The 26693-nt window shown below is 40.9% G+C and overlaps 1 long non-coding RNA gene across 1 annotated transcript in view; it reads left to right on the forward strand.

Annotated features, from left to right (window-relative positions):
* The window catches only part of LOC309531242, a 114972-nt gene that overhangs the window by 29437 nt on the left and 58842 nt on the right, over nt 1-26693 (forward strand). The gene's annotated exons all lie outside the window — the stretch shown is intronic.

Genomic DNA, 26693 nt, shown 5'->3' on the forward strand with positions numbered 1-26693 from the left:
CTGTCCTCCTGCAGTCTGGTCAAACTCATGCTGGTAGCTTCGAGAACACTGTCCAACCAACTTTGTAACCAGAGGTTCAACTGAATAGAATCTGAATCACATGCACCACAAGGCCTATGAAGCCTCAACTTAAGATGGCTCCCCGGCCTGGCTTTGCACTGCAAAGTTTGCAGCAGCACGTGCAACAAAATGGCGTCCAGCATTCAAAAAACCCCTCAGCTTGCATTAACTAGCCACACAAGGCATGCAAGCTCCACCCCCCAGTCGTTCTTAGACTCCTTATTGGGTGAGCAACATAGCCAAGCAACACAGTTGGAGCCTCCCTCCTCCCTGGCCGACAGGGAGGGAGGGAGAGGAGCTGCTTCCTTTGAAATTTAAGGGACATCCTTTAAGGGACATCCATCAATAAGGGACAGCAGCGGGACATGGTGCTGGAATAAGGGACGGTCCCTTCAAATAAGGGACACTTGACAGCTATGGTCATTGGTAATGTTTTTATGATATTTAATGCTTTTTGCTCATATGTTGTATTTTATCTTGAATATTGCATACCTCCCTAGGAACCCTTGGGTTAAAGAGTGCTTCAAAATGAATGAATAAATAATAAAGGCGATGACTTACAGAAACGGGCAAAAGGGTCGCAATGTAACAATGATTGGTGAAGTCATTGTGGTCCAGCTTGTAGCAGCACTACAAGGATTTTGTGTAAAAAGATTTCCCAAACAGGACTATCAGTTAAGGGAAGGGCAATGTGGAATACACACCATACACTGGATATGAGGTACTTTACTTTCTGAAGACCATATTGTGCAGCTTTCATTTCCCATTTGAATCATGGCAGTGTACAGCTGCTGAAAAATGTTCATTGCCTAAGCTGTCATGAAAAACACTGTAGTGTCATCAGTGCAGTGTTTAAAAGAATGTGTTAGTGCCAACTGATGTCAGCTCTTGCAGGTTATGACATTTTTATGGGTACCTGAGTGGGAGGAATGAAATCTATTGCAAAAATGAAAATACTAGCAGCATCAGGAACAAACTAAAGAGGTATTTACTATACTAAAGAAAGCACAGCAGTGATGCTACTGCCAGGCAGAGGTGGAGGGTTCCAGGGAGATCAAAGACCCATCATGATTTCTGCAGCAGGAACCGTTTCTTCGGCTGCCCAAGAATTATCCCCACCCTTTGTGTGGATAAGAAACCAGGAGGAAAATGTAGAGTGACACAAGCATTAACTATGGCCTCAGAAACAGCTTCAGCATGACCTAGGAAGTCAAGAGAGAGACTTCAGGGTCATTTTGAATACATTTTGGGCTGAGCGGGGGATTTGAATCTGGATCCATTCAGCGTTACTCTGACATGCTAATCACTACAATAAGCCTTTGTAGATGACTCCTTTCCTGTATATTTCCATTTTACTATACTATGAGAGACCAGTTACTAAAAAAAATAAATGGCAGAATGCCAGTGCTATATTGTAAAGGTTAATGGGCAATTAGCCTTTACAATTAGCCAAGTTACATGGACCCAGAGCTATGGATCATTATGGCCCATTTAACGAAAAAAACACCCTTCTTCCAATCATTGCTTAAAAACTACACAAGATGGAAAAGATAATGGGGTTCGTGCCAGTTCAGCATGACCAATGGCAAATACAGGGGTAAGAAAACCCTATTCTACAATAACAGTCACACAATATCCCAGCTCCTTAACTAGGGATCCAATTAAGCAGATTGCAAAGGGGAGGAAATTATAATTATCAGTTCAATTAAAATGATCACCATTAGGATTTAATATTCTCATTTTGTAAAAATTTGCTGGTTTGCAAAGGAATTAAAGCTCAAGTTAAGCAATTAAAGCCCATATTCTCCAGAGATTGATTCTCTGAAAGTACTGGTACATCTAATGTCTCATCTCATGTAGTTTTAGATTATTGCCATTTTAAAGAAATGTATTGCTGTTTTGAAGTTCCATTAATATGCTTTCAGTGGGAGAGTTACAACCCAACACATTGTCGAGCTAAGCATGTTTTAGGCCATTGAAATCAATGAGGCATGCCTAGCACTGCATTAGGATTAGGCAGCAAAGCACCTATCTAAATCTCTCCTATTGAAATAGATGCGTCCTGAACGTGCTTAACTGGCTGAAGGAGTTGTAGTTCAGTGCTCTAGCACACGCTTTGCATACTAGAGGCCCTCATGTTAATACCTGGTATCCCTGGACAGGGTTGGAAGAGGCTTCTATCTCAGCAGTGCTTGCCTATCTATGTAAACAACATAGAGCTAGATGTATCATTGGTTTGACTTGACATCAAGTAGCTTCCTAATCGCGAATCACATTTTTGTAGCAAATTGTATTTAAATGCGACTCAAAATAGAGGAAGTGTGGGCAGTTTTCATGTACTTCAGTTGGATCAGAGGGCAAAGGGGTCAGAAATAACATTAGTGGCATTTTCTGCCTTTAGGAGTAAAGCCAGGGGTACCACCACCAAGTAATATATCGCACCCTTTCAGGCAGAGGGCTCTTCATGCTGTATCATTTTTACTTTTCCATTTTTGGTGCATCTGGAATTGCAACAAAGTTACCGCACTAGTGCAATTCTTTATTAAATCATTTCCAGAAGTAGTGCTCACTTCCCAACATGAGATAGTAAAGGAGCTTATGCAGAGTGACTTTCCCTTTGGGGGTGTGCATTTTCTGTGCTAAAACAAATAAATTGATTTTTTGCCTGATCTGAAATGGAAATTCCTCCTGTGTTTGCAACCAGAGAACTTGAACACACACGCATACACACACACCCCTATAATTTGGGACCAACCATATTAGCATTAGTGGAATGAAGAAGTAATTAATCATGTAGAAAGAATCAGGCAGAAGGAACTTTTTAAAAAAGGGAATAGTGATGAGAAATTCCACATCTGTGGACTTTCTGGTACTGTTAAATTATTTTGTTAAAACTAGAATTTTCTACAGTAGTGGAGAGTGTGGGATAATCGCTAGGAATGGCAAAACCCAGGCTGATTACACAAGGGTAGTGGCAAAACTGTCTGGACCCAAATAAAACATGAAAGAATGGGGCACAGCTCATCAGGAAGAGTCCACAGCCTTTCACATGAGGAAAGGGTAAAAAATTACAGTACTTCTTTTTTAACTCTAGGAATAGATAACATTTTGATGGTTACCTTTGAAAATCCCTTATGTGTTTTGATTTTTTAAAATGTCATTCATTTGAAATTGCGCATTACTATATTTTGATTATGGGAAGGAATTTTCCTTATTGTAAACTGCTATGAGATCTGTGAGTTATAAGCGGTCTATAAATGGGCTGAATAAATTAGTGTGGAAGCTGTATGTTTCTTATGGAATAGACATATGCAGTGACTATCCAGTGTTTTACGTGAGGTTAAATTGATGTGATGCCTATCAAGTGTTGCTCCTTTTTATTAGGGATGGAAGAGAGTTTCACTTGGTGGTTGTGTTACGTGAACTGACTTAATCTGCACCTCCAGGACTAATACATGGATCAGAACTCAATTATCTCTTTATATTTAGCATTTCCCCAAATTTTGTAAGACAAACACAAACATGCATGTGGAGAGAAAAAATGCATTTTAGGGGGAAATATGTTTAGAAATGCATACATTGGCAGCATTTTTTAAGGAAAAAAATACCCTCAATTAATGGGAAGACAGGACAGAATGGACATCTGAGTGAATAGTTTGTGAAACTGACATGGAGCAAAAATAGACTGGTCTGTCCATCCCTGCTTAATAAATTCAACAAATTTGCTTAGATCTACTGGGAACAACAGTAAAGCAGCCCTTACAAAACCAAATCCAACTGGAATTAGCAACATCTTCATTGCCTCTTTTTTCTGCCGGTGGTTTGTACAATGGTCGATGTGTGGTTTCTTATGAATATATTTGCTGCCTATCTATGCAGCAGTAACCCCTAATGATGATGATAATGATAATAAGAATTTTATTATTTATACCCCGCCCATCTAGCTGGGTTGCCCCAGCCACTCTCGGCAGCGTCCAACACATAATAAGAGCATAATAAAACGTCAAACATTAAAAACTTCCCAATACGAGGCTGCCCTCAGATGTCTTCTAAAAGTTGTGTAGTTCTTTATCTCATTGACATCTGATGGGAGGGTGTTCCACAGGGAATTCAGTGGGACTTACCTGTGAATATATATTGAAATGCAGTCAAAGCTGTGCACATCCCCCACCCCCTTCATTTTTTAAAGAACACAAAAGTAGGTATTTGTATCTTTTTTCCCCATGGAGGGAAAACAGCTGGGGGCAATTTATGCAGAAAGCCAGTAAAAGGGGAAAGGTTTGAAACCCCGCTCCTTTTTTCTTTTTCCCAAGTCTTCTGAGGCAGATTGCAACTGCCTCTTGTAAAGGGGTGTTAGTGACCTGAGAAAACTAGAGTTATATCCAGCTCAGTGTTTATTTTAATTTGGCCCTCAGATAAACATTCCCTGTTGTGGTTAGTAAGGCAAAAATATTTCACCTTCTTGTGCCAACGGTACATAAAAGTGCCACTTATATCTCTGTTCCAGACAATTTCAAGCGTGTGTTCTGCAGTACCCCAACCTGACCAGATTTAAAGCTGCCATAAGTCATTTTATCAGCATTGTATAAAGTTGGAGTGCATGATAAACACTGCTTAGGCAAGACATTTATAAAGATGACTTAAACGCAGTCCCTTTTGTGTTTCTACATATAGGCCTTCCAATAAGATTTGTTATGATTATGCAGAGCCGCTTAAATTGAGACAAAACTAACTTTGAGCAACATAATTTTAAAATGTCCATTTTTTAAAATAAAAACAACAACAGAAATCTATACCGCACCTTAAAATATCTCTGAATATGTTCAAGGCGTCAACACCAAATACTTTCAATGCCCATCCAGCACTGCATAAGGACAGCAATTGTTTTTCTTCCCACTTAGGATCCTTCAAGATGATTAAAGAAGCCACCTCTATACATTCACTGCTCTTGCATAATTGCCTTTTCAATGTCAATAGGGCAAAGAACAGATGGAATGAGGAATACTTAGAGCAGGCAGGTTTGCTGTAGTGGGGTAGTACTACTGATGGGCAACAGTGGTGTAAATTAGAGGTTTTCAACCTTTTTGAATCCACAGCTCCCTTGACCAGCTACATTCTTTCTGCGGCAACCCAGTGGCTCAGGAGCCCAGTTATGTCACCCCTTGTCTGCAGAGCTGGCAGTCTCTCACCATTTTTCAAACACCCTCCCTTGTGGAGTGTTCCCTCAGCCTCCTCTCCTTTCTCCTGGGGAGTCCTCTGGGCAGCTGCTGCTGGTATCTGAGCTGCCCACCCCCACTCCAAAGAGAGGTGCTTCTCAGAGGCACCATTCACCTGCAGAGCTTATAGCCAGGGCTGCTGCAATAAACAGTTGTGCATGCCTTGGGGAGGCAGAAAGATAAGAGGGCATCAGAGGAAGGGAGGGAAGGAAAGAGGGACAGAGGCCAGTGTTGCCCATGGCCCCCCTGATAATCATTCAAGGCATCCCAGGGTGCCATGGCACACTGGTTGAAAACCACTGGTTGAAATACCTATATGGCTACAAGTGTTCTCTAGTATAGACAAAGGAAAGTACATAGCTCCAGAAAATAAAATAATATTGAACAAAGTATCATGGAAATTGTTCAACATTTTTGGCAGGAGGGGAAGAGGGGGCAGAGTTGCTGACATCCATCCCATTATTCTTCTCTAATTTCTTAATTCAGTTTCAATCTGAACATAAATACATCTGAGTAAAAGGCAGAAATAGATAAAGGCATATATAAACAAACAAGGGGTTGGAAAAGCACAGGAAACAGAAGGAAACGGTCAGGAAAGGATAGACCCCAATTATTTACAATCAACGTACTGCGAAGTGAGCAATGTAATGTTTCTATAGGTCAATTAAATTATTTTTGACATTATACAGGTTCTTACAAGGTGTATATAGTCCAAGTTGCCCATAGTTTCCCATCTTACTAGTCTTTTCTTTTTTAACAATCATAACATCATATTTGGAATAAACACACCTTGCCCCCTCTGATTCTCTTTGTGATATTTCCTGACCCCCATACTTAGGATTCTGTTACACGCACACACACGCACGCACACACGCACACACACAACATTTTGCAGCAGACTAAGCCTTAGCACATAGGATTCAGTTCCAGTTTACAGCAGAATACTGAGCAGAGCTGACTGGCTTGTAGGAGAAATTGTGAAGACAAGCAACTGCATTAAAAGAGAGAGAAATGGGGCTGCTTAATTCTCCCAATTAATAGAACTTTTAAGTGCTTGACTTTGGCTGGACTATGCCCCCACTTTGCTCCCCCTCTCTCAAAAAGCAAAATCCTCCTTGCTTCTGCCTGGAAGCAGGCAGGCTGGTTGCAACTTTGCTTGATCATACTAAGCAAGAAAACTAATAGAGACAAACATTCCCTCCAACCCATACTCCTCTTACCTCTAGAGCAATGTAAATCAAATGCTCTCTTCCTGGCTGATAAATTCTTGCCTAAATAGAAGTCTGCTCTTACTGTACAGAAGGTGGCTAGAATAAGCTGGCAGCTGCTTAAGATTGCAGTAAAGATAGAAATGAAGCATTAAGTTGAAGTTGTGCTGTCCTGATAAAGCTGATCCCTGGCATGGGAACATGTTCTTGAGGCTATTTAGCCATTTGTGAGATTAAGGAACTTTTGCAGCTAATGAATCATCAACCCTTACAGGAAATAATATCAGTAATAGTGTATTCTCTTAGGTTACTGGAATTTCCACCATTCTCCTGAATGACTGCAGGCAAATCAGCACCATTGCAATATCTGGAGGACACATGCAGGACTTGTAAGAGGCTGTATGGTTTTAAAATATGTTTTGTTGGCCCCTTAGGCTGCTGTAACATAAGAGGACATCTAATGAGAAGGCTCAGTTGTGGGAACCTTTTCTAAGGCAATGCTTGATAGACAAAATGTTGAATCAAATGGACTACTCGTTTGCCCAGAATAGTAATTCCTAGGGCACAAGCAGAATCCATCTCTTGAAACAGATGGTCCAGTCCCATATCTCCTGAACTAATGGGAATATTGAGGGCTGGGGACACTTCTAAGAACTTGTAAGGGACTATCCATGGGCAGGAGAGCTGGTTCTCCAGGGGCAGCTCTATAATTTGGCAGAGTGGGCACCTCGGGTGCATATGGCATGTGATAGAGAGTTGTGGCAAGTCTCCAGAGGACAGAGCTGTGTGTGATGTCTAGGGATGAGGAAGAAATGCATTTCAGGTCACACTTCTTAATGCACACCTAATTTGTATCTTCCAAATCAGTATATGAACTGAAACAGGGTTATCCTTCAAAATGTCCAGCACTGTGAATTTTGCAGTTTTCCAGCCAAAACACTTGCAGAAAAATGCATATGTTGGGGAAAGTGTGTGTAAAAATGTATGTATTTTGCTTATCTACATGCACAGGGTGGGATGGCGGCAAGGCCAAGGCCATATAAACACACCAGTGGAGCCAATCTGTAGTGATGCCAGTATTGAGATAGTGGGTTCATGGCTTCACCCCACAACACCAGCCGCTACTGCACAAAGTGCCCACAGCCCACTTATTGGGACACACAAAACTGCACTATGCTTGTCCACATATAATTAGGATTATAATTGCAGTTTAAAACTATTTAGACTTGTTAGGCATCTCACAAATGAACAAGTTCTCTGGCCATTGAGAATCATGCTGCTTTTATTTCTAGCTTCTGAAGATAAAATGGCTTGCTACTGAGATTCCAGACTCTTATGGAATGCATCACACACATAAATTCTACCTGAAGCCATCCTTGGGGAGTACATTAAAGGGAGTGCTTGTGTCTGCCGCTATGCTGGTCGTCTTTGGCTGGTAATCCTAGTCCAGTCCTTCCCTTCAGATGAGGCTTTCATTTTTTGACAAGAGTCTGTTAAAAAAGAAATTGTTGGGGGTTGGGGAGTGGCCGTTCCATTGATAGGTTGGACATCCTCATAATAAAAAAGATTTTTGACAGAACTTTATGAATAGTAAAAAAAGAAGGCCCTTTTGAAGGACAGCTAGTTCTTTTATCTGTTTCATCTGACAGATGGATATGACTTAAGATGTCATGTAAATGAATGTGTGCAATAAAGGTATCATTTTAATGACATGCTACTTGAAGGCAACTGACAAGAATAAATTACCTTTCTCTTTTGATGTAAAGGGATGATAACCTCTTGCTAGAAGTCAAATTCCCCATTGTGCTGGGGTGGAGAATCATTGTTTAAAGATGAGCTTATAACAATGCTTATAATAATGTGAACTGTTAGGCCTGTGGATATACGAAAAAGGCTATGCACCTTTCTGTGCAATGGAGTAATCCTATGCTCATATCATGCCAGGACAGGAGAGGTACTGTTGCTACACTGGCAGAATGGCACCCGTATCTGATATACGCTTGGCCTGAGGGGAGAGAAGATAATTAAACAAATAACCAGACAATGCAGAAAGGGCATAAAAATGATGCACATCCTACTGTTGCCCACCAATCAGGGGCAATGCCTTGCCTGTGAGTGAACATTTATAGGATTGGAAGTGCCATAGTGAATGTGGATAACACAATAGTAATATTGTGCTCCATTCCATAAATATGGGAATGATTTGGTCAGTGAGGAGGATCATGGCAATAGCCGCCTGGCAGGATTCAGGTAAAGACAAGAACAAGGCTTTGTGAATGCACTGGTGAGAGGACCAGAATGGCTATGCCACTGGGCCCACACATCTCTGACCTATGACAGCAGATGCTCCTGAGTAAATCTAGCCTTTAAAATCTTACATTGGCTTGCTTATTTCTCCATTTAAAATCAGTACTTGAAAAACCCATAGCTTCTGGTTTTGATACCCACTGGTGGAGGAAGAGGAGTGTGGGGGGAGTGCACCCGGGGACTGTGGTTAGGAGTGCTGAGAGTTGGCCCCTGTTCCCCTCACAGAACTTCAATTTCCAGAGTTCTCTGGGAAGAGTGGATTGCTTGTTGACAGGGCTAGTCCCAGACATTTTGACACCCGAGGCAAACCACAAAATGGCACCCTCCCCACCAGGTAAGAAGGGGTGAGTGAAGATCTACATCAGGAACAAGGGCAGGGGCATACATATCTACATTGGGAGCTGCTGCTCCTGTAGATTCTGCTGTCTGAGGCAGTCACCTCACCTTGCCTCGTGGGTGGGGAAGCCCAACATGTTAAATCACTTTGGGAATTGTAGCTCTGTGAAGGGAATTTGGGTCTCCGAACAACTCTCAACTCTCAGGAGAGCGCAAACTTGTTGCCAAAACCCGTGTCGTTCTTTCACAGATGTGAGCAGGCCCACCTGCCCCGATGGATTGTGAGCTTGCAATATTAATATTCCTACAAGGCAAGAGAGTCTCATGAGTGAGCACATCACGCTTTGTCTTTAAAACCTTGACAGGAAGAGCAGGGGAACTTATTGGGACCTCTTTGGCACTTGCATCCAGTTCTGCACTTCACTCCTTCATTGTTTCTCCTGAGTGCTGTGTTAGCTGCTGAGCTTGTACCATAACTTACCTGAATAAATGCATCCTGCTTGCTTCTAGGTAAGTGCCCTTCCACCTGTGTGTGTTGGGTGGGAGCCAGGACAATAGCATCTTTTCTTCTGAATTCTTGTATTTCAGTTCCACTCCAAAACTCTTCAGATTCAGGCCTGTATGCGAAAATAATATCTACCTTGTCCATCCCTGGAGGGTCTAATTCTTTGTTGAAAGCAGACTGTCGGTGTAATGGAGGACTGGGAATATTAAAAGAGAAGAACATGTAGGGCAAGTTAAGAAAAAGAAGAAGAGGAGGAGGAAGAAGAAGAAGGGTTTTGTTTCATTGAGATGTCCTCAATCATGTTTTTCAGTCTGTGTTCCTAATTGGGCTTGGTAACTAAAATCAGCGCTTCAAGAGTTCTTAACATGTTCCAAGTACTTTCTCTGAACACTGTTCCACAAGTACTACCAAATCACCAGAGAGCCAGTCAAAGGCTTTTAATACCAAGGGTGACTTTACACAGAATGACTATATGTTTCAGCTTCACTCTAAATCTCTTCAGACCTGGGCGCCTTACAGAGCACCCTTTCAAGGGCATTTTCTTATAGACAAGTAGAAATCCTAATTCATGATTTGTTGTGATGGAAGAACCTTGGGAGATCCCAGTTGTAACTGGAAGTGAAATTATGCCTTGTATACAGTTTTGCTTTCTTTGCTTGAAAATGGAATATAATTCTTAGTTATTCTTTATTTTTCTGCTAAACTCTACCCCCCTTTGTGATAAACAAGCTCTGTCAACTGTGGACGTAACCAAATAACCTTCTCCATTCATCATACTAATTTGACTTAATGAGCAGAGGCCTAAAGCTGGAAGACTTGTTGTCTACTCAGTACATTATTGGAGTGTAGCTCCTTAAGGTAATTAGTACAGTCTGCAATTATTAGGTCTGTTAGGTACTGTATTTATCATAAAGATTTAGTGCTACAAAAACTCTCCTTCCTGAAATGGTTATACTGTTCAATAAGAACTGCAGTTTTAAATCTCAACATATCCAGGGAGTTAATAAATGCAGTGTTTAAAGACCTCTTATCTGATGCCTTGCTTAATCAAGGAGATCTGAATTATTGGCACATTATGTTATGAAGTTAAAAGGTGTTTGATTAGAGGCAGCATAATAACAATTACATCCTACAGCAGGGATCATCAGCTAGTAGTTCCTGGGCCAAATCTGGTTCCTTGAGTAATACAAGATGGAGCCCCAGCTATCAGTCCAGAGCAAGGTGTGTGGATACAGTGGTGACTTTTGTGAGATTCCATTGAGAAGAGGCAGGTCCTTTGCCCATCTCCACCCTCTCCTCCTTAACATGGCCCGGTTGTAAACTAGTTAACCAAGCTCCTAGGAGTTACTTGAAGCTGATGTTTGGCTTTCTTTGATAAGAAGCCTAAGTTCCATTTACAGCAAAATCTCCAGAGCAGTTTTGCACTGAAACCAAAAGAGAGGAGGGAATTCAAATCTCGGATTTGTGCAGCTAATCTTGACTGATATCCTCTTTTCTCCCAAAGGGAGAAATTTATTTATAGGAACAGCGGAGTATCGGCACTGAGATCTGCTCTATGGAGGTGAGAAATGGCTTTCTCCTCCAGATGCCATCAACCACCTGCTTGTCCTAAGATAAACATTGTTCTGCAACAATTCAGCTCAAAAGACTTCCCAGTTATTGGAAAAAGCTAACAGTTTCCATTGGATTTAAAAACTATGTAGCCTATGCAAAGGAATAGCAAAAGCGATGGACGTATTACAAAAACTTGCTTGGGTGACCTTAGGCAAACCTCATGGTAGATATAAATTGGCGCAAGTAGACTCTTTGGGGAGCAAAGTCTCTCACATGCTACCTTAGGGAAAGTATAATGTGCTTAAAACGGTTTCCTAATTGTAATCCCCTCCTGCAATTTTTCCAAAACATTTTTCAAAACAGTTTCACCAATGGACTCTTATGTACTCAACCCCTATTGAAAACAATCTGATAACCCACTGGTAAATAGTGAACACAAACCTGCTGTTCTTGAATTGCATTTTGGGAATTCTTTATTAACAGTACAAACTTATAGGTGTCACTTCTGAAGTAAGTCCTGTTGGGTCCAATGGGACTTACTCCCAGGTAATTGGGTATAGGATTTCAGCCAAATGAATCTAAAAATTACAGAGCTCATATATGTTTCTAAAATTGTTCAAGGCTTATTCTTAAATGCTTCATCCAGTTTACAGACAAAATTAGTTTGGAATGCTAATTTTAAAACTATAGTTATTAAACACAAAACATTCAAATATTATCAGTGCTGGGATTACAGAATTTCCCATTATCAGTCAATCTGTGCCGTTTGCTGGCTTCCAGCAAATAAAAAATAAAATCCTCTTTCAAGAAAATAACAGAGGTATAGCCTGAAGGGAACAGAGTTGTTTACATTTATCACAGGAATATTTTTCCTGGATGCTAACAGAATTTTAAAGAGATAAGTAGAAGAAAGAGAAAGGGGGGCAATTATATCACTTTTACAATACTAAATTTACTAATACTAAATTTACAGCACTGTCCTAAGCATGCCTATTCAAAAGTAAATTCTGCTGGGATCAGTGGGCCTTACTCCCAGATAAATATGTTTAGGATTTCAGTCTTGCTTTTCTACCACCTCTTTGTAGGCCAGTAGCACAGGGTGGTATGGAAGGAAGAAGGATTGAACATCCATTCTAGGAAACCTCCACTCACTGGTTTGAAAGGTCTTCCTTTAGTGGAAGGGCATGATTGGATACAGCCCAATGTCAGAAGAAGAATTTAATCCAAGGGATAGTCTATTTGATTACAAAACCTTGTTCTCTTCTTGGCATTGGACTACAACACCATTCACTGTTTTAGCCTTAGGTCTTCCCTCCCTGTCATTGAAACATCTAATCATAGATAGCTGAGGTTTTAAGAGGATATCGCCTCATCACTGGAGTGTTTGACTTGAAGACTACAACAATTTTCTGACTATCATGAAACTCTGAGGACCAGTGTTCTGTTCTATTAAAGAAGAAGAAGCAATTTTGCTTCTTCTTCTATTAAATAAGAAGAAGCAATTCCACAGTTTTGTGGAATATCACTGTAATATCTGAGTGGCTTTCATATTTGTAGAGGATTTGTAGAAGTCCTTCTTAAACGTCCACTCCATTGTAGTCTAATAAAGCTCTTAATCGCCACTTCTTGATTCAAAATGTTATTTTGTTAGGAACTGCAAATAGAATTTACCAAAACTTAGATGCTTAAACAGGGACATGCAAATTAAACTAGCCTTCCCACCCTGTAGAATATATTTTGCCTTACAGACATCCACATGGTGTTAAGTTTCGTGCTGTTTTAAGTGTATGGATGCATGTGTGATGTCTGTTTTCTCTAAATAGCATTTCAGTAAATGCAGCATGCTGCCACCTTCTGCTGTATTAATACTGCAGCAAGCCTTTATTAACGGCACTCTAGAAGCAGTTGAAGTGCTGCAGTTAATTTACAGCCCTATGAGAAATGCAGTTCCCTCACTGAAACCAAAAGAGGCCCCACTGAAAAATAAATACGCTTCCTCTACATAGCATTGAAATATATGTTGTATGTCAGAATGGCATAATGCTTATTTACTATTAGCTCATCTCCCTGACTTTATCAAGAGGTTCCTCAATGAGAAGATCAGTCATGGCTGACAAGTTTTCTGGAAAAGAAGTAGCTTACTACGCCTTCCCTCAATAATCTCCCCTTAAGTTGCTTAAGGTATGGTCTAGGTCACTCTGAGCAACGATAAGACCCAGCAAGTGGGACTGATGCACCACCTGTGCTAAGACCTGAACTAAAACTCCATCCTGAAATGTTTGATCATTTAATTTTTGTTTTATTATTTCTACCCCACTTCCTTCTTTAAAATAAACCAAATATGAGTCTGTGCAGTAGAAGGAGTATCTAAAAACAGAAAGGTAGAAAAGCACTGAGTTGTTTTATGAATATACAGGACAACGCTTGTGTAACTTAGCTTAGCCTGGAACTTAAGTGATAATTAACATGCCCCATTAATGTCTGTGGGACCCAAGTTCAACTAACCTAGTCTGGATTTAAGTCATATAGAGTGGATATTGGTGGGAAATGGCATGGGGTACAGGAGACATTGACTAGCAATGATTGCATGTATTTCTGGGTGAGTTTCCAAGTCCCTACACCTGTTGTTGTTACTGTTGTTGTTTGAATGTTGGCCCACATGTTAGCCGTATCTGGCACATTTTGTATTGTGTGGCTTGATTCACCTGACTCCATAGGAGCAGTTTAGTTTGCATCCACTTTAAAGAAGTGCGCCTATATTCCTCATTGTCTGACTCTCACGTGTGGCTGTTTTAAACCAATATATTGTATGCAGAGCACCATTTAATTCAGCTGTGACACCTGTCTAAAAATTAAATAAGTTTGCCATCAGCCTCAACAGCAAGAATGCAGCTTCACCAGTTCATTTTGAAAGACCTCAGAGATTTCTGTCTGCAACCATTGCAATGCTCAGAGTTTCCTGCTAAAAGTGCTTCTTATCAGTCTATCAGGTGTTGTTGTAATTGTTGTTTTTTCAATAGGCACCACCCTTGTGTAATAAACGACATCTTATCTACATTTGCATCTTGGCGAGTACCCTTGGTTTTGACCTATGTCAGTGAGGCTGGCTTATCGCAGAAGGGTAGATGGTAGTGAAATGTTGTTCCTCTCTATTTCTGACTCTATTCATCAGGCTAGCTTTATAGCGGGTTGACGGAAAGTCACAAAAGTAATCTTTCATTCTCCTCTAGAGCCATTTCCCCACCCACCAGTTGCTTTTGGTGTTTTTGCAAGGGATGCATTGAAATAATACCGGACTTATTTATAGCTTCATCTTTCATGGTAACTAAAAAGGCTGGGTTATTGTGACATCGACCTTAAATTAAGCCTGTTGTGTTGTCACTGTTGTTTCAGTGCAAGATAGCAAAAATGTCACATTTTCAGCATAGGTTCCTTAAAAGTTACACTCCCAACAGGAATTTCTTTATTTAATTGCACCAGAAGTTCAGCACTAATATGTGGGTGGCTGCAGGGTCTGACTGCTGGGGAAACGACAGAGGGGGCAAGACCCAAGGGGGGAAGACCCTTGCCACTCTTCCTCTCACTCCTCTCTTTTCACTCACGAAGATCTGTAGAAAATAAATTTGGAGCACGTTAGATGGGAAGGGGAAAACAAATGCACTGCTGTTTTTCTCCCTGATCTGGCTGGAATCATGTGAGGGGAAATGGCCAAATAGGGCTTGGGTGAAACATGGGTGAGTCTAATCTGGTTTAGAACTAGCCCAGATCTCCATATGTCAGAGCTGTGGTGTGTGGGAACTACTATGGTATAATTCTGGTATTGTACAACTTCTCAAAAAACACAGAGTGGATTTCTAAACATTACAGTGCAGCAGAGCCTGCACAAACTCCTGGTTTGCCACCAATCATGCCTTTTTGTGGAAAGGGTTGTGGTGCTTGCAGCTATCTGTGAAGACCCTTCTACTTCACCAGAGATGGGGAAACTGTGGACCTCAAGCTATTGCTGGATTCCACCTCTCAGGAGTCCCAGCCAGCATGGCTAAAGGTCAGGGTGATGGGAGCTGTAGTCCAGGAACATTTGGAGGCCACAGGTCTCTGAACTCCATAGAGTTGGAAGGGACCCTGAGGATCATCTAGTTCAACCCCCTGCAATGCAGCGATATGCAGCTGTCCCATACAAGGATCAGACCTGCAACCTTGGTGTTATCAGCACCATGCTCTAACCAACTGAGCCATTCAGAGATGTTGGCTCTTTGTCATTGGTAATCTATCTGGTACATCCAGGTAGTAATAAACGGAATAGATGTTTACCCACATACCATGAAAATAAGTTGCCTTTCTGAACCTGCCCTGACATGAGAGTATCCTTTATTGTTAAGTAATTTTAGATAATTCAGTGTTATACTGATCAGACTATCTACCTTAGTATTCTTACACTGACTGGCAGCACCTCTCCAGGGTTTCAGACAGGAGCCTTGCCCAGCCCTAGGGTCCTTATGCATGCAAATCAGATGATCTACTAATGAGCCAAGGCCCTTCCCCATGTGTGGATGAGAAGGTGTAGGTTATTTTGTAGCATTTTGCTGTACTGTTATATCCAGTCTACAGCAAAGATGTCTGATTCTTGGCTTGAGGTGGGATGGAGAGGGAGAGACTACACAAAAGAAATATCTGCAGTGCCTGTCAGATGAGCCCTTTTCTGCTGTAAGTGACACTCCTCTCTTTTCACTCATGAAGATCCGTAGAAAATAAATAATGTGCCAGAGGTTTATGTAAACAAATTCAAAACAACGAGCTATCTGATTGTGTGCCTTAACAAGAAGTCTAATTAAAAGCTTTGTTTAAAAGCAATCAAGAACCCGAGGGTGGGGGTTTTTTCTCAATCCATACACCATTCAAATCGAGAAATCCCAGGGCTTCACCTTCTAAGTCAAAATAAAATCCTTGAACAAGCATACATTTACTTTCTGAATCAGGCAGCAATACAGTTAATTGTTTCTTCAATTAACCCCTCTGCCCTGAAAAATAGGATTACGCTGCATATACAATCAGTAGATTTGCTGCCATCATATTGTCAACCCTGCCCCCAACTGATAATTGCAAGGGTTTTTGTTAGTCCTTTTGTAAATTGAGAATGGTTCCCTCTGAGCACAGTGTAGTAATTTTAGAAGCTTTGATTGAAGTGTATTGTTTCCCTTGCCAAATTAATTGGATGCAAAACATCAAGGAAGCCAGTTATAGAAACATGACTTTAGCAAATTATGTTAGACTGGGAAAACATCTCCTCACTGTCCTTCCATGTATGGACCATACTCATTGCCCTCATGCCCAGCCCACTCCACTACATTCCAGACTCAGCTGCTGAGAAAGCGCTTCCAGTTAGACACATCGCCTGCATCTCCAGTGACTTGCTTACTACCTCACTCACTGTGTGAGATGACTCATTCCTGAAACCCAGGGAGTCATAGCAAGACAGTGTAGAAAATTTTGGATGGTGTGGGGAGCCAGTGCTGCTCACTCGATCTTCTGTCAGTTGAGTCACGGCTGCTTATTTGGAAGGACAAGGGGACAAGCAAGGTGGCAGAGAGATCAGGGCAGTGCAGATGCACCAGCAGAGCCAATCTGGTGCTGCTGTGTTTACACTGCACCAACCTCCCTGCCACCTCCCCACCTCCTTCCTGGTATGCAGCAGAGGCCCAGCTGCTAGGAGCTGAGGTCAGCTCTGCCATCCTACCCCACTGTGTGCTACTGAGTGTAGACAACGTTGAGCTTGATGGGCCAATGATCCCAGGATTGGCCCAAGAAATTTTGTTGCCTAATGCAAAGGACAAGATCTCCTCCTACCATTTAACATACAGAAGCCAGATGAACTAGCGGTTGGATGTTATTTTGACACTGCTAATGAAATTGTATCCTCACCTCACTTGAGGGAAAGAGGCTAGGTTAGGGGTGTACAACAGGCTGTAGGGAAAGGGCAAGTACTCTGAGGAGGAAAGAGTAGGGGGCTGCCACCTCTGCCTAGAGCATCTGCTTCCTGAGCATGTGGCTTTACTCTGGCTAGGGACGGAACCAGCCCTGAATGGTCCTGTTTCTTACATTTCTTGTTTCTAATCTTACCAACATGACTTGTTCTCAGACCTAATCCAGGGGCACACCAGTTTATGACTTCCCTCTTGGGACTCAGTCTAGTTCTCACTCTTTTCTACGTTGTACCATATTATTTTATTTTTTTCAAAAAAAATTATTGGTTTTCACAAGTTCAAAACACACACACATACATACATACATACATACATCCTTTTTAGGTCTTGGTAACATTATTAAGTGACTTCCTCAAATCTCCTTGGTTGAATTTCATTATATCTCATTTTTAACGGTTTTCCAAAATTGATTTTTTCAAAAAATTAACTTGGTCACTTAACATCTTTCATTCTTTCTACTTTGACTTTAAACATCTTAAATCTTATCCTTACATATTTAACTCCTAAGCCTATCTATTTATTTGCAAGCTTTTCCAATTAAGTTATCTTAACATATTTCGCTAAGTAGTCTTTAAACTTCTTCCATTCTTCCTGGTACTCCTCCTCCTCCTGGTCGCAGACTCTTCCAGTCAGGTTGGCCAGCTCTGAAAAATCCATCATCTTCATCTGCCAATCTTCCACTGTTGGTACTTACTGTGTTTTCCAATTCTTCGCTAATAAAATTCTTGCTGCAGTTGTGGCATACAAAAATAATTTAACATCTTTCTTGGGCATTTCCAAACCTATTATTCTAAGAAGAAAGGCCTCTGGTTTCTTAGTAAATGTATATTTCAACATTTTTTTCAGTTCATTATAAATCTTTTCCCAGAAGTCTTTCACCTTGGGGCAAGTCCACCAGATATGGTAAAAGGTACCCTCCTTTTCTTTACATTTCCAGCATAGATTATCACTGTTGTGATAAATCTTTGCTAACTTTACAGGGGTCAAGTACCATCTAGACATCATTTTCATTATATTTTCCTTTAACATTGTACATGCAGTGAACTTGACCCCTTTCCTCCACAACCTTTTCCAATCTTCAAACATTATATTATGTCCCACATCTCTTGCCCAATCTATCATTCCTGATTTAATTTGCTCATCCTTTGTATGTCATTCCAACAATTAATTATACATTTTAGACAGATTTTTAACTTTGGAATCCAACAACTCCGTTTCCAACTTAGATTTTTCTGAAGCAAAACCATTTTTCTTATCTAATTTGTACAATTAATTATCTTTAATTTGGTCAAATGGTTTTAATTTGTAACCTTCTTTATCCTCCAATAACAAATCTGAATATCTCAACCACTTGGTGTCCATATTTAACTTTTTCTGGGCCTTGACTTCCATTGGCGAAAGCCATCTGGGTGTCTTCCTTTCCAAGAGATCTTTATATTTTATCTATACATTATACAAAGATTTTCTAATTACATGGTTTTTAAAAGCATTATGGGCCTTTACCTTGTCATACCATAGATATGCACGCCATCTGAACACATTGTCAAATCCCTCCAAATCTAAAACATCAGTATCTTCTAATTGTATCTGTTGGTTTCTATTTCCTCACTGTGCAGCAACTGTGTGTCACAAGACACTGTTTACATTCCACAGTCAGAGTTACTGTTGGGTTCCCACGTGAATGGGAGACTGGATGTGATGTACACAGGTTTCCTGTTTTTCAGTGTTCTCTCGGTTTCTTTGTTTCGAGAGGAGTTGCTTCTCTGCTCTCACATAGGCAAGATGTATGTTTGTATGCTCTCAGCATAGCTTGTAAATAAACTTCAGCATGTAGCACAATACCTGCTTATCCTTTCGGGACAACACTCTGCTTGGGCTCAAGATAAGACGAGCCTGTACCAGCTCCAGATGGGCCGGAGCTGGTCAAAATCTCACAGTATCCATTCCTTAATCCAGCAAAGTGCAGCTGCTTCAAAGCATATTTTCAAATCTGGCAGGGAAAATCCCCCTTTCTTTAGAATCTGTAAGTAATTTATATCTAATTCTGGGCTAGATAGATAGAACTTTCTGCCATTCTTTAAAACATTTCACGTTATCTATAATTGGGAGGGCTTGGAACAGAAATAACATCTTCGGCAATACATTCATCAACCACTGAAATCCAGCCCATAGGTGACAGTTTTAAATTTGACCATATCTCTAGATCTCTATTTATTTCATTCCATAATTTCTCATAGTTATCTTTATATAAATTCAATATTTCCCAGACAAGTGTCTTCCTTTCCAAGAGATCTTTATATTTTATCTATACATTATACAAAGATTTTCTAATTACTTAACTTTTTTCACAAAATCTAGGCCCGTCTTTTCTTGTAATAGTTTTCTTTCATCATTATCCAGGTTTTTCTCTAATACTTTGGTTTTGCTCTTCTACGTTGTACCATTTTAGACTGCAGGAGGGACGCAGGTGGCACTGTGAGTTAAACCACAGAGCCTAGGACTTGCCGATCAGAAGGTCGGCGGTTCAAATCCCTGTGATGGGGTGAGCTCCCGTTGCTCGGTCCCTGCTCCTGCCAACCTAGCAGTTCGAAAGCACATCAAAGTGCAAGTAGATAAACAGCGGGATGGTAAACAGCATTTCCGTGCGCTGCTCTGGTTTGCCAGAAGCAGCTTAGTCATGCTGGCCACATGACCCAGAAGCTGTACACCGGCTCCCTCGGCCAATAAAGCGAGATGAGCGCCAAAACCCCAGAGTCGGTCACGACTGGACCTAATGGTCAGGGGTCCCTTTACCTTTTAAAGGCTCATGAGACTGAAATGTTCTAATGTAGTCTTCTTCTGGACAAGCTAGCTTTCAATGTGGAGGAATGGTAGGTAGATCAAACTCATAGGATGATTGAGTTGGAAGGGACCCAAAGGGTCAACTAGTCCATTCTTTTTAAAATGTGATTATTCTTCTTGCTCAAATGAGTAGCATTTTGCTGAGCCAGTGTTTTCTTCTTGTCTATGACTTATGAACTTTGTTTGGATAGCAGGTATTGATTTGTCTTTTAATGCACCTGTCAATTTCATGGTGTCACCTTCCGCCTGAGAAGCAATTGTTATTTTGTGGCACCAACAGGTATCAATCTGTCACCTCTTTTCATTATATTTCATTCCTTTATGAGCTGCACTCTTCTCCTCAGTTTTTCTGAACTGCAGTATGTACTGTAACCTCCAGGCTAAGTGTGTCTTCATAACTCACACCCCGAGCGCTAAATCATTTATGTTCCTCTCCGCTGCAGCCCCTTCTGCCTTCACCATTCTCTCTATGAAAGCTCAAATGGAACAGCAAACAATGTCAGAAACAGATGACTCTCATTATAACTCGTGCCTGGTTATAGACTATTATACTTTAGAACTCCCAATGGATTTACTGTAGGGATCCAATTTTTGCTAAGTCCTGCTGACCATTACAGGCTTTAATTCTAAAATCCATACTAATATTAGCCACAGGGACAATATTAGCTATCTGGAAATATGCAAAGACACACTCTCCTGCTGTTTTGCATGAATAACAGAAGAAGAAATTCCAAAAAGCCTTTCCTTCTTTCAATGCGACTTGATGTCACCAGGCTGAGACAAATGAGATATGGGAGCCACTGTCCCTGTGTGGCTTCACCAAAGTATATACAATTTATTTATTAAGATTCAGGACAAATCATGGACAATAATGTAGCCAGGGAAGCTTGGTGAAATAGGACATAGAAAACAAAAAGGACCACTTAGGAATAAGCTACCTGAGGGAAGGAAGAATTTTAGATGTTGGTTTTGCAGTCTACATCTATACAGAATAAGTGTAGGTTTTTGTGGACTCAGTGGGAAAAGATTGACAATTGGCTTTCATGTTGCCTGGCCCCGTGGCCACTTCCCAATAGATACATCTCGCATGAGAACCACATGCTAAGGAACAAGGGAGAATGTTGTTAATGTGAAGGCTTTCTTTCTCTATGGACAAGCATGAGTCTCCTCTCAAAATGGGTAATCAAGTGAAATGGGCCTAGCAGCAGATTTGGAACAAGGAATTTAAACCAAGAAGTGCAGAGTTTAAAACTTCAATGTCAAATTAAAACTCAGTAAAAGCCAAGTAGAATGGCCATGTTTATGCTGCCTGATGAAAGGTCAACAGAGAGGGGTCATTGTAACCTCTCTAGGGAGGGAATTCCATAACTAGGGTGCTGCCACAGAAAAGGTCCTCTCCCACATTCCTGCCAACCAGATTTCTTATGGTGGTCAGGGCCTGAGAACATTTTGCTACCTGAAGCAGAGAAAAGGGACCCTCTCCACATTAGTCAAGGTATGGAATTCAACATGGTGCTAAAACCAACATTCATCTTGCCTAATTGAATGATCTCCCTCTCCTCCCTCATGTGCTCTTCTGGTGTTCTCCAACTAACCCCAGAGCAAATTTTAGTGGGGTTTGGGGCACAAGGTGAGAGAAGGAAGCCCCATTGCGCAAGTGCAAGTGGTCAAGGTACATATAGTAGGACCTCTTAAGACCAAGACACAGAAATTCAGTATCTCACTTAGCTACAGTGGTACCTCGGGTTAAGTACTTAATTCGTTCCGGAGGTCCGTACTTAAACTGAAACTGTTCTTAACCTGAAGACCACTTTAGCTAATGGGGCCTCCTGCTGCTGCTGCGCCGCCAGAGCACAATTTCTGTTCTCATCCTGAAGCAAAGTTCTTAACCTGAGGCACTATTTCTGGGTTAGCAGAGTCTGTAACCTGAAGCATCTGTAACCTGAAGCGTATGTAACCCGAGGTACCACTGTATTAGGTTACTTAGCTAAAATTTTCATGAGAGCTCACCATATGTGTTTTTGTAGCACAGTCCAGAAAGCAGTGCCCAGAAGTTATATTGTTTATAAAATTGCTAAACAGTTGAACCACTGTTTATTTTTTTCTGTTCTATATCTTATCTTAAACCTTGAGGATATTCTTATGTTCTCCTGCAAACAAAGAAATGGACACGCTGGTGATTTTCTAGGCAGTTCACAGATAAGGAACTGCAGGCAAATACTTTGTGGTATATGTAAAACTGGACTACATTATTTCAGTACAAACTCAGATATCCAGGAAAAACAATGGTATTTAAAACTTTCAGTGGCACAGCTATTTCAATTTGATCTAGGGGGAAGGTGAACCTTATATCAAATAAAATCCCACAAAATAAATGCAAATCTCTTTTTCATTCCCATTTTCCTTTCAAGGAAAAAGTCCTCAAGTGAAAGACTGGGGGATATCCAAGATCAAAATATGTATAGCATAGACTCAAAACAATTGAAATAGATGATGGCATATGGCAAACTTAGGATATGGATCAGTTCTGTGCGGGAAATTAATAATAAGGTGAACTGGAGTGATTCAGGTATCTTTCACCCTCTTCTGGGTCTTCTTGTTGTTGTTTAGTCGTTTAGTCGTGTCCGACTCTTCGTGACACCATGGACCAGAGCACGCCAGGCACTCCTGTCTTCCACTGCCTCCCGCAGTTTGGTCAAACTCATGCTGGTGGTTTCGAGAACACTGTCCAACCATCTCGTCCTCTGCCGTCCCCTTCTCCTTGTGCCCCCCATCTTTCCCAGCATCAGGGTCTTTTCCAGGGAGTCTTCTCTTCTCATGAGGTGGCCAAAATATTGGAGCCTCAGCTCAGGATCTCCTGTGTCTTAGCACAATGCTAATTCTCTCCCCAAGTCAGAACAGGGTTCCAGGAGAAGCTCCTGTTATGGGCAAAGTGAGGTCTAGTTCTGACCCCCATCCCCACCAAGACACACACACACACACACACACTCCAAAGCCATGGTCCAGTCTTTGTCCCATCACCTAGAGTAACTCAGCAGAATTTTTAAAACAAGGCATAAATACAGACACAAGGCAAAAGTTGGGACACATGCACACCCCTAGTATATATGGCAGATATGCCATAGCATATATATGGTATGCATGTTAAATTTATGGCTAGTTGTTTGGAGTTTGGCCCATAAAAGGAGTGCACCTGGCCTCCCATCAGCTGCATCACTGGGAGGAATAGTGGGAGAGGCGAGGAGCATGGTGCTGTGCAATTCCAGTGGACGAGCCAATCCAGTGCTCCCACCCACTCTGCACTGTTCTCCTACCGCCCCACACCCCCCTCATAGGCTAGCCCTGGAGCTCTCAGATAGGTTATGTGTTATTTCAGAGTTTGTGATTGCACACCTCAAAAACAAACAAAATCAAATTGTTTGAAAATCAGCAGAAGTTTCCAGGATATTACAGCAGCACATAGCATGGACATTGATGGTTACAATAAGTATGACTATTGTCCCCAAAGCATAGACATCGCATAAAGCCGAGATTTAGCATAGAGGCTGATAGTCACCCAGGTGTCTCAAAAGGGTGGGAAGAAAAATACCTTGTTGGCCTTGATTGTCATCATCAACAAATTAAAAGCAAAGAAATGGGCTCTCTTGCTGAAAGCACATCAGGCACACAAGAGTCCTCAAGAATTCCCTTTTCATTAACTACAGGCCTATTTCTCCAGTCCTCCTTTGGCACTCAGATAATGACACTTGGAGTGGGGGGGGGGCAGGAATCCATTTGTTGTGAATAAGAACATGATCTTGATTGTTACCTGTTAAAATGTTTCAGCAAGTAAACATCAAGATACTTAAATTACTGCTCAGTATTTCCACTGCCTAGGCAAAACAATTCCTTGCTGAAAAGTGGAGCTCACTGTCCTGATATATAAATTGCTGTGCCTGAAAGCACAATAGAAAATTCATTCTGTGCTATCACAGAGGCAATTCAGACAATGCCACTAAAATTTAGCTTCCATGGGTTAAAGAGACACAATTGAGGTTTTCGCAGAGATGAAAGATAAACAGAAATGCATTCTGGTGTACAAATCTTATTAAACCCCAAGAAAAAGTAAATACAGTCCCCCCCCCCACTTTGAATGGCTATTTTCTTTCATCTGCAGTAACATTTTGCTGATGTGCTCTGTGCTTCCTGTTGATATATAGTCAATGCATTTGGCTGTGCACTGGAACGAAGTGCCAAATGTGGCGATTACTGTGCTTGTACTATAAGCGCAACCAGCAACGAGTGCAATATAACATAAATTAAATGTGTATCACAATTTCTATGCCCTGGAGAAAAGCTGAGCAAAGTTATCCAGTGATTACACTTCTATCAGCATGTCATTAACAACTCCAGATGGCAGTACTTTAACTGCAAAGATTGCCAGGTGTAATGAGGGGGCTAAAAATAACTAAATAGCAAAGTGTGACCTGATGACAAACTGATTTGCAAAAGGAGGTTCTTAGTACCATGTAACACTGGGCTGTGGAGGTTTTTTTGGAAATGCATGGGAAAAAATAGTAACCAAAAAAATAACATTTTAAGTGATTATTGTGTAATTGTGTGTGCATATTTTTTAAAAAAGTTCAATATAAAATCCCTTGTGTTTTATTAATGGATCTGCAGGCCTTTCCCTTCTCCAAATGCTTTATGTATTTTCTCTTGTTTCCCTCACAAGGAATAATGCTTAGGAAACAGATGCTGGGCTTTCAAAACAGCAGTAATGTTGGTTGGCGTATTCAGTGAATACAACGATATCCTATTGAATTTCTCTCTTCTGTAATCTGAAAGCAATTTTAATAAAGATGCTGATGATAAGAAGATTCAGATTCAGCCTCAGTATTCTATTTCCTTCTTGGCAAAATGACTTGATGGCTTCAACTGACCACAATCAATGGCAAGGTGGGGCAAGGGTCTGACCATGAGCTTCTGAATTTCCAATTAGTTCATCAATGCCAACTTTGAATTTGAAGAGTGCACAGTGTAGGCCACAAGAGAAGGACTCGGCCCTGTCAACCGTTCCATTGCAAGGCATTTCTGGAACCACAAAGGAGAGTGTTTAGCAAAGTATTCCAAAACAGAGAGAATAGCCATTGATTGCAGGTTGGATCTCAGACACACTTTGGCATGCTGCCTTATGTCACAGAGATTTGCCAATGGCAGCAAGTTGAAAATGAGAGACACTTCAGTCAGCTGCAGGGAGTGTTTCCAATAATAGAACATGAAAACCATTTAGTACCTAACCTCAGGTTCTCTTTCACACTCACACTCACACAAGCTATTTAGCAATGGAAAATGGTAAAATATGTATCTCTAATGAAAGACGGATTACTTATATATTGTTGCTGATTTGTTTTTAGCTACCATCTCTTGTTATGGATCTGTTTTAAAGTAGATTGCTCTTTTGAAGGGACACAGATATTCATGAAGGGTAGTTCTGCTGCCCACAATCTGTCCCCACCAAGATCTCCATCCCACTCTGGTCTTCCACCTGCCCATTTCTGCCACAAAGATTTCATGCCTGGACAGGTACTATATTCTATATCACCTAGATAAAATGTATTGATAGTGTTATGTGCACACCACTTCTCCAAGTAGTGTGAGCTTAGATCCTGCTTCTTTTGAATGAGATCACTGGAGAATTGTGGTTCTGTTGAAATGTATAGAGAAAGAGAGGCTGAGTGTAGGTTGACTCCAAAAGATTTCCCAAAATCAGCCTCCTCTTTTAGGTTCCTTGGGGAACTTCCAGCACTGCCGGGCCTTACAGAAAGCAACTCATCCACCCGTCCTTCTCACTGCCTGACCTCAGTCTGAATTCAAAACTCAAGTCTTTCCTTTCCTCTCTTCTTCTAACCATACAGAGCACAAAAGGATGGATAATTTCCCTCCTTTTTGGCCTATACTCAAAGGTATCAGCTGAGCCAAAAACCATCCATTGTGCCTGGGCAAGACCTAACCAAACTACAAACATACAGAGTTATTGTGGAGATCCTTGAGATAACATTCAGACCTCCCACCCTATTTAGTTGAATGGGCATGTTTTTGTTACACAATGTGGCAGCTGTGTTTGTTGACCTCAAATTTCAATTCACACTCCACCCACACTTTATTGCTGACAGCATTAGATTCCTCGGGTCATTGCTCAGTAGTGCTTTGGGAGAGGATTCATAATGTAGAAGAAACTTTTCCTCCCAATGAACAATGATCCAAGAAAGCCATCTTTGTGCCAAAAGGCAAATGACCAGTCAGTTGTAATATTACCTGAGCACCAGATTGTCATTGCTGAATGTGGCTATGTGCATGCAGCTACACAGAGAAAGTCTTTTTTTATATAAGATATTTATTGCAATTTTCTTTAAACAACAAACAAATCACCAAACATATAAAATACCACCACCATAGCAAAGTCAAAGTAAGATTAAGAAAGATAAACAAAAAGTAGAAGAAAAATAGATATACAATGCAGTTGTTAAACAATTGTATTTTCATGATCTTAAGACTTCCTCACATCTCCCTTCTCTGCGTTCTCAGTTCAATAGTTCTAGACAGCAATTTATTACCTTATTTCAATTTCTTAGCGTTTCTCAAATGTTATGTCCCGTATTTTAAATATCTTTATCAACTTAATTTCATATATCATAGAGCCAGA

Source organism: Podarcis vaucheri (assembly GCF_965113315.1).
Source record: "Podarcis vaucheri genome assembly, chromosome: 4".
NCBI classification, from domain to species: Eukaryota; Metazoa; Chordata; class Lepidosauria; order Squamata; family Lacertidae; genus Podarcis; species Podarcis vaucheri.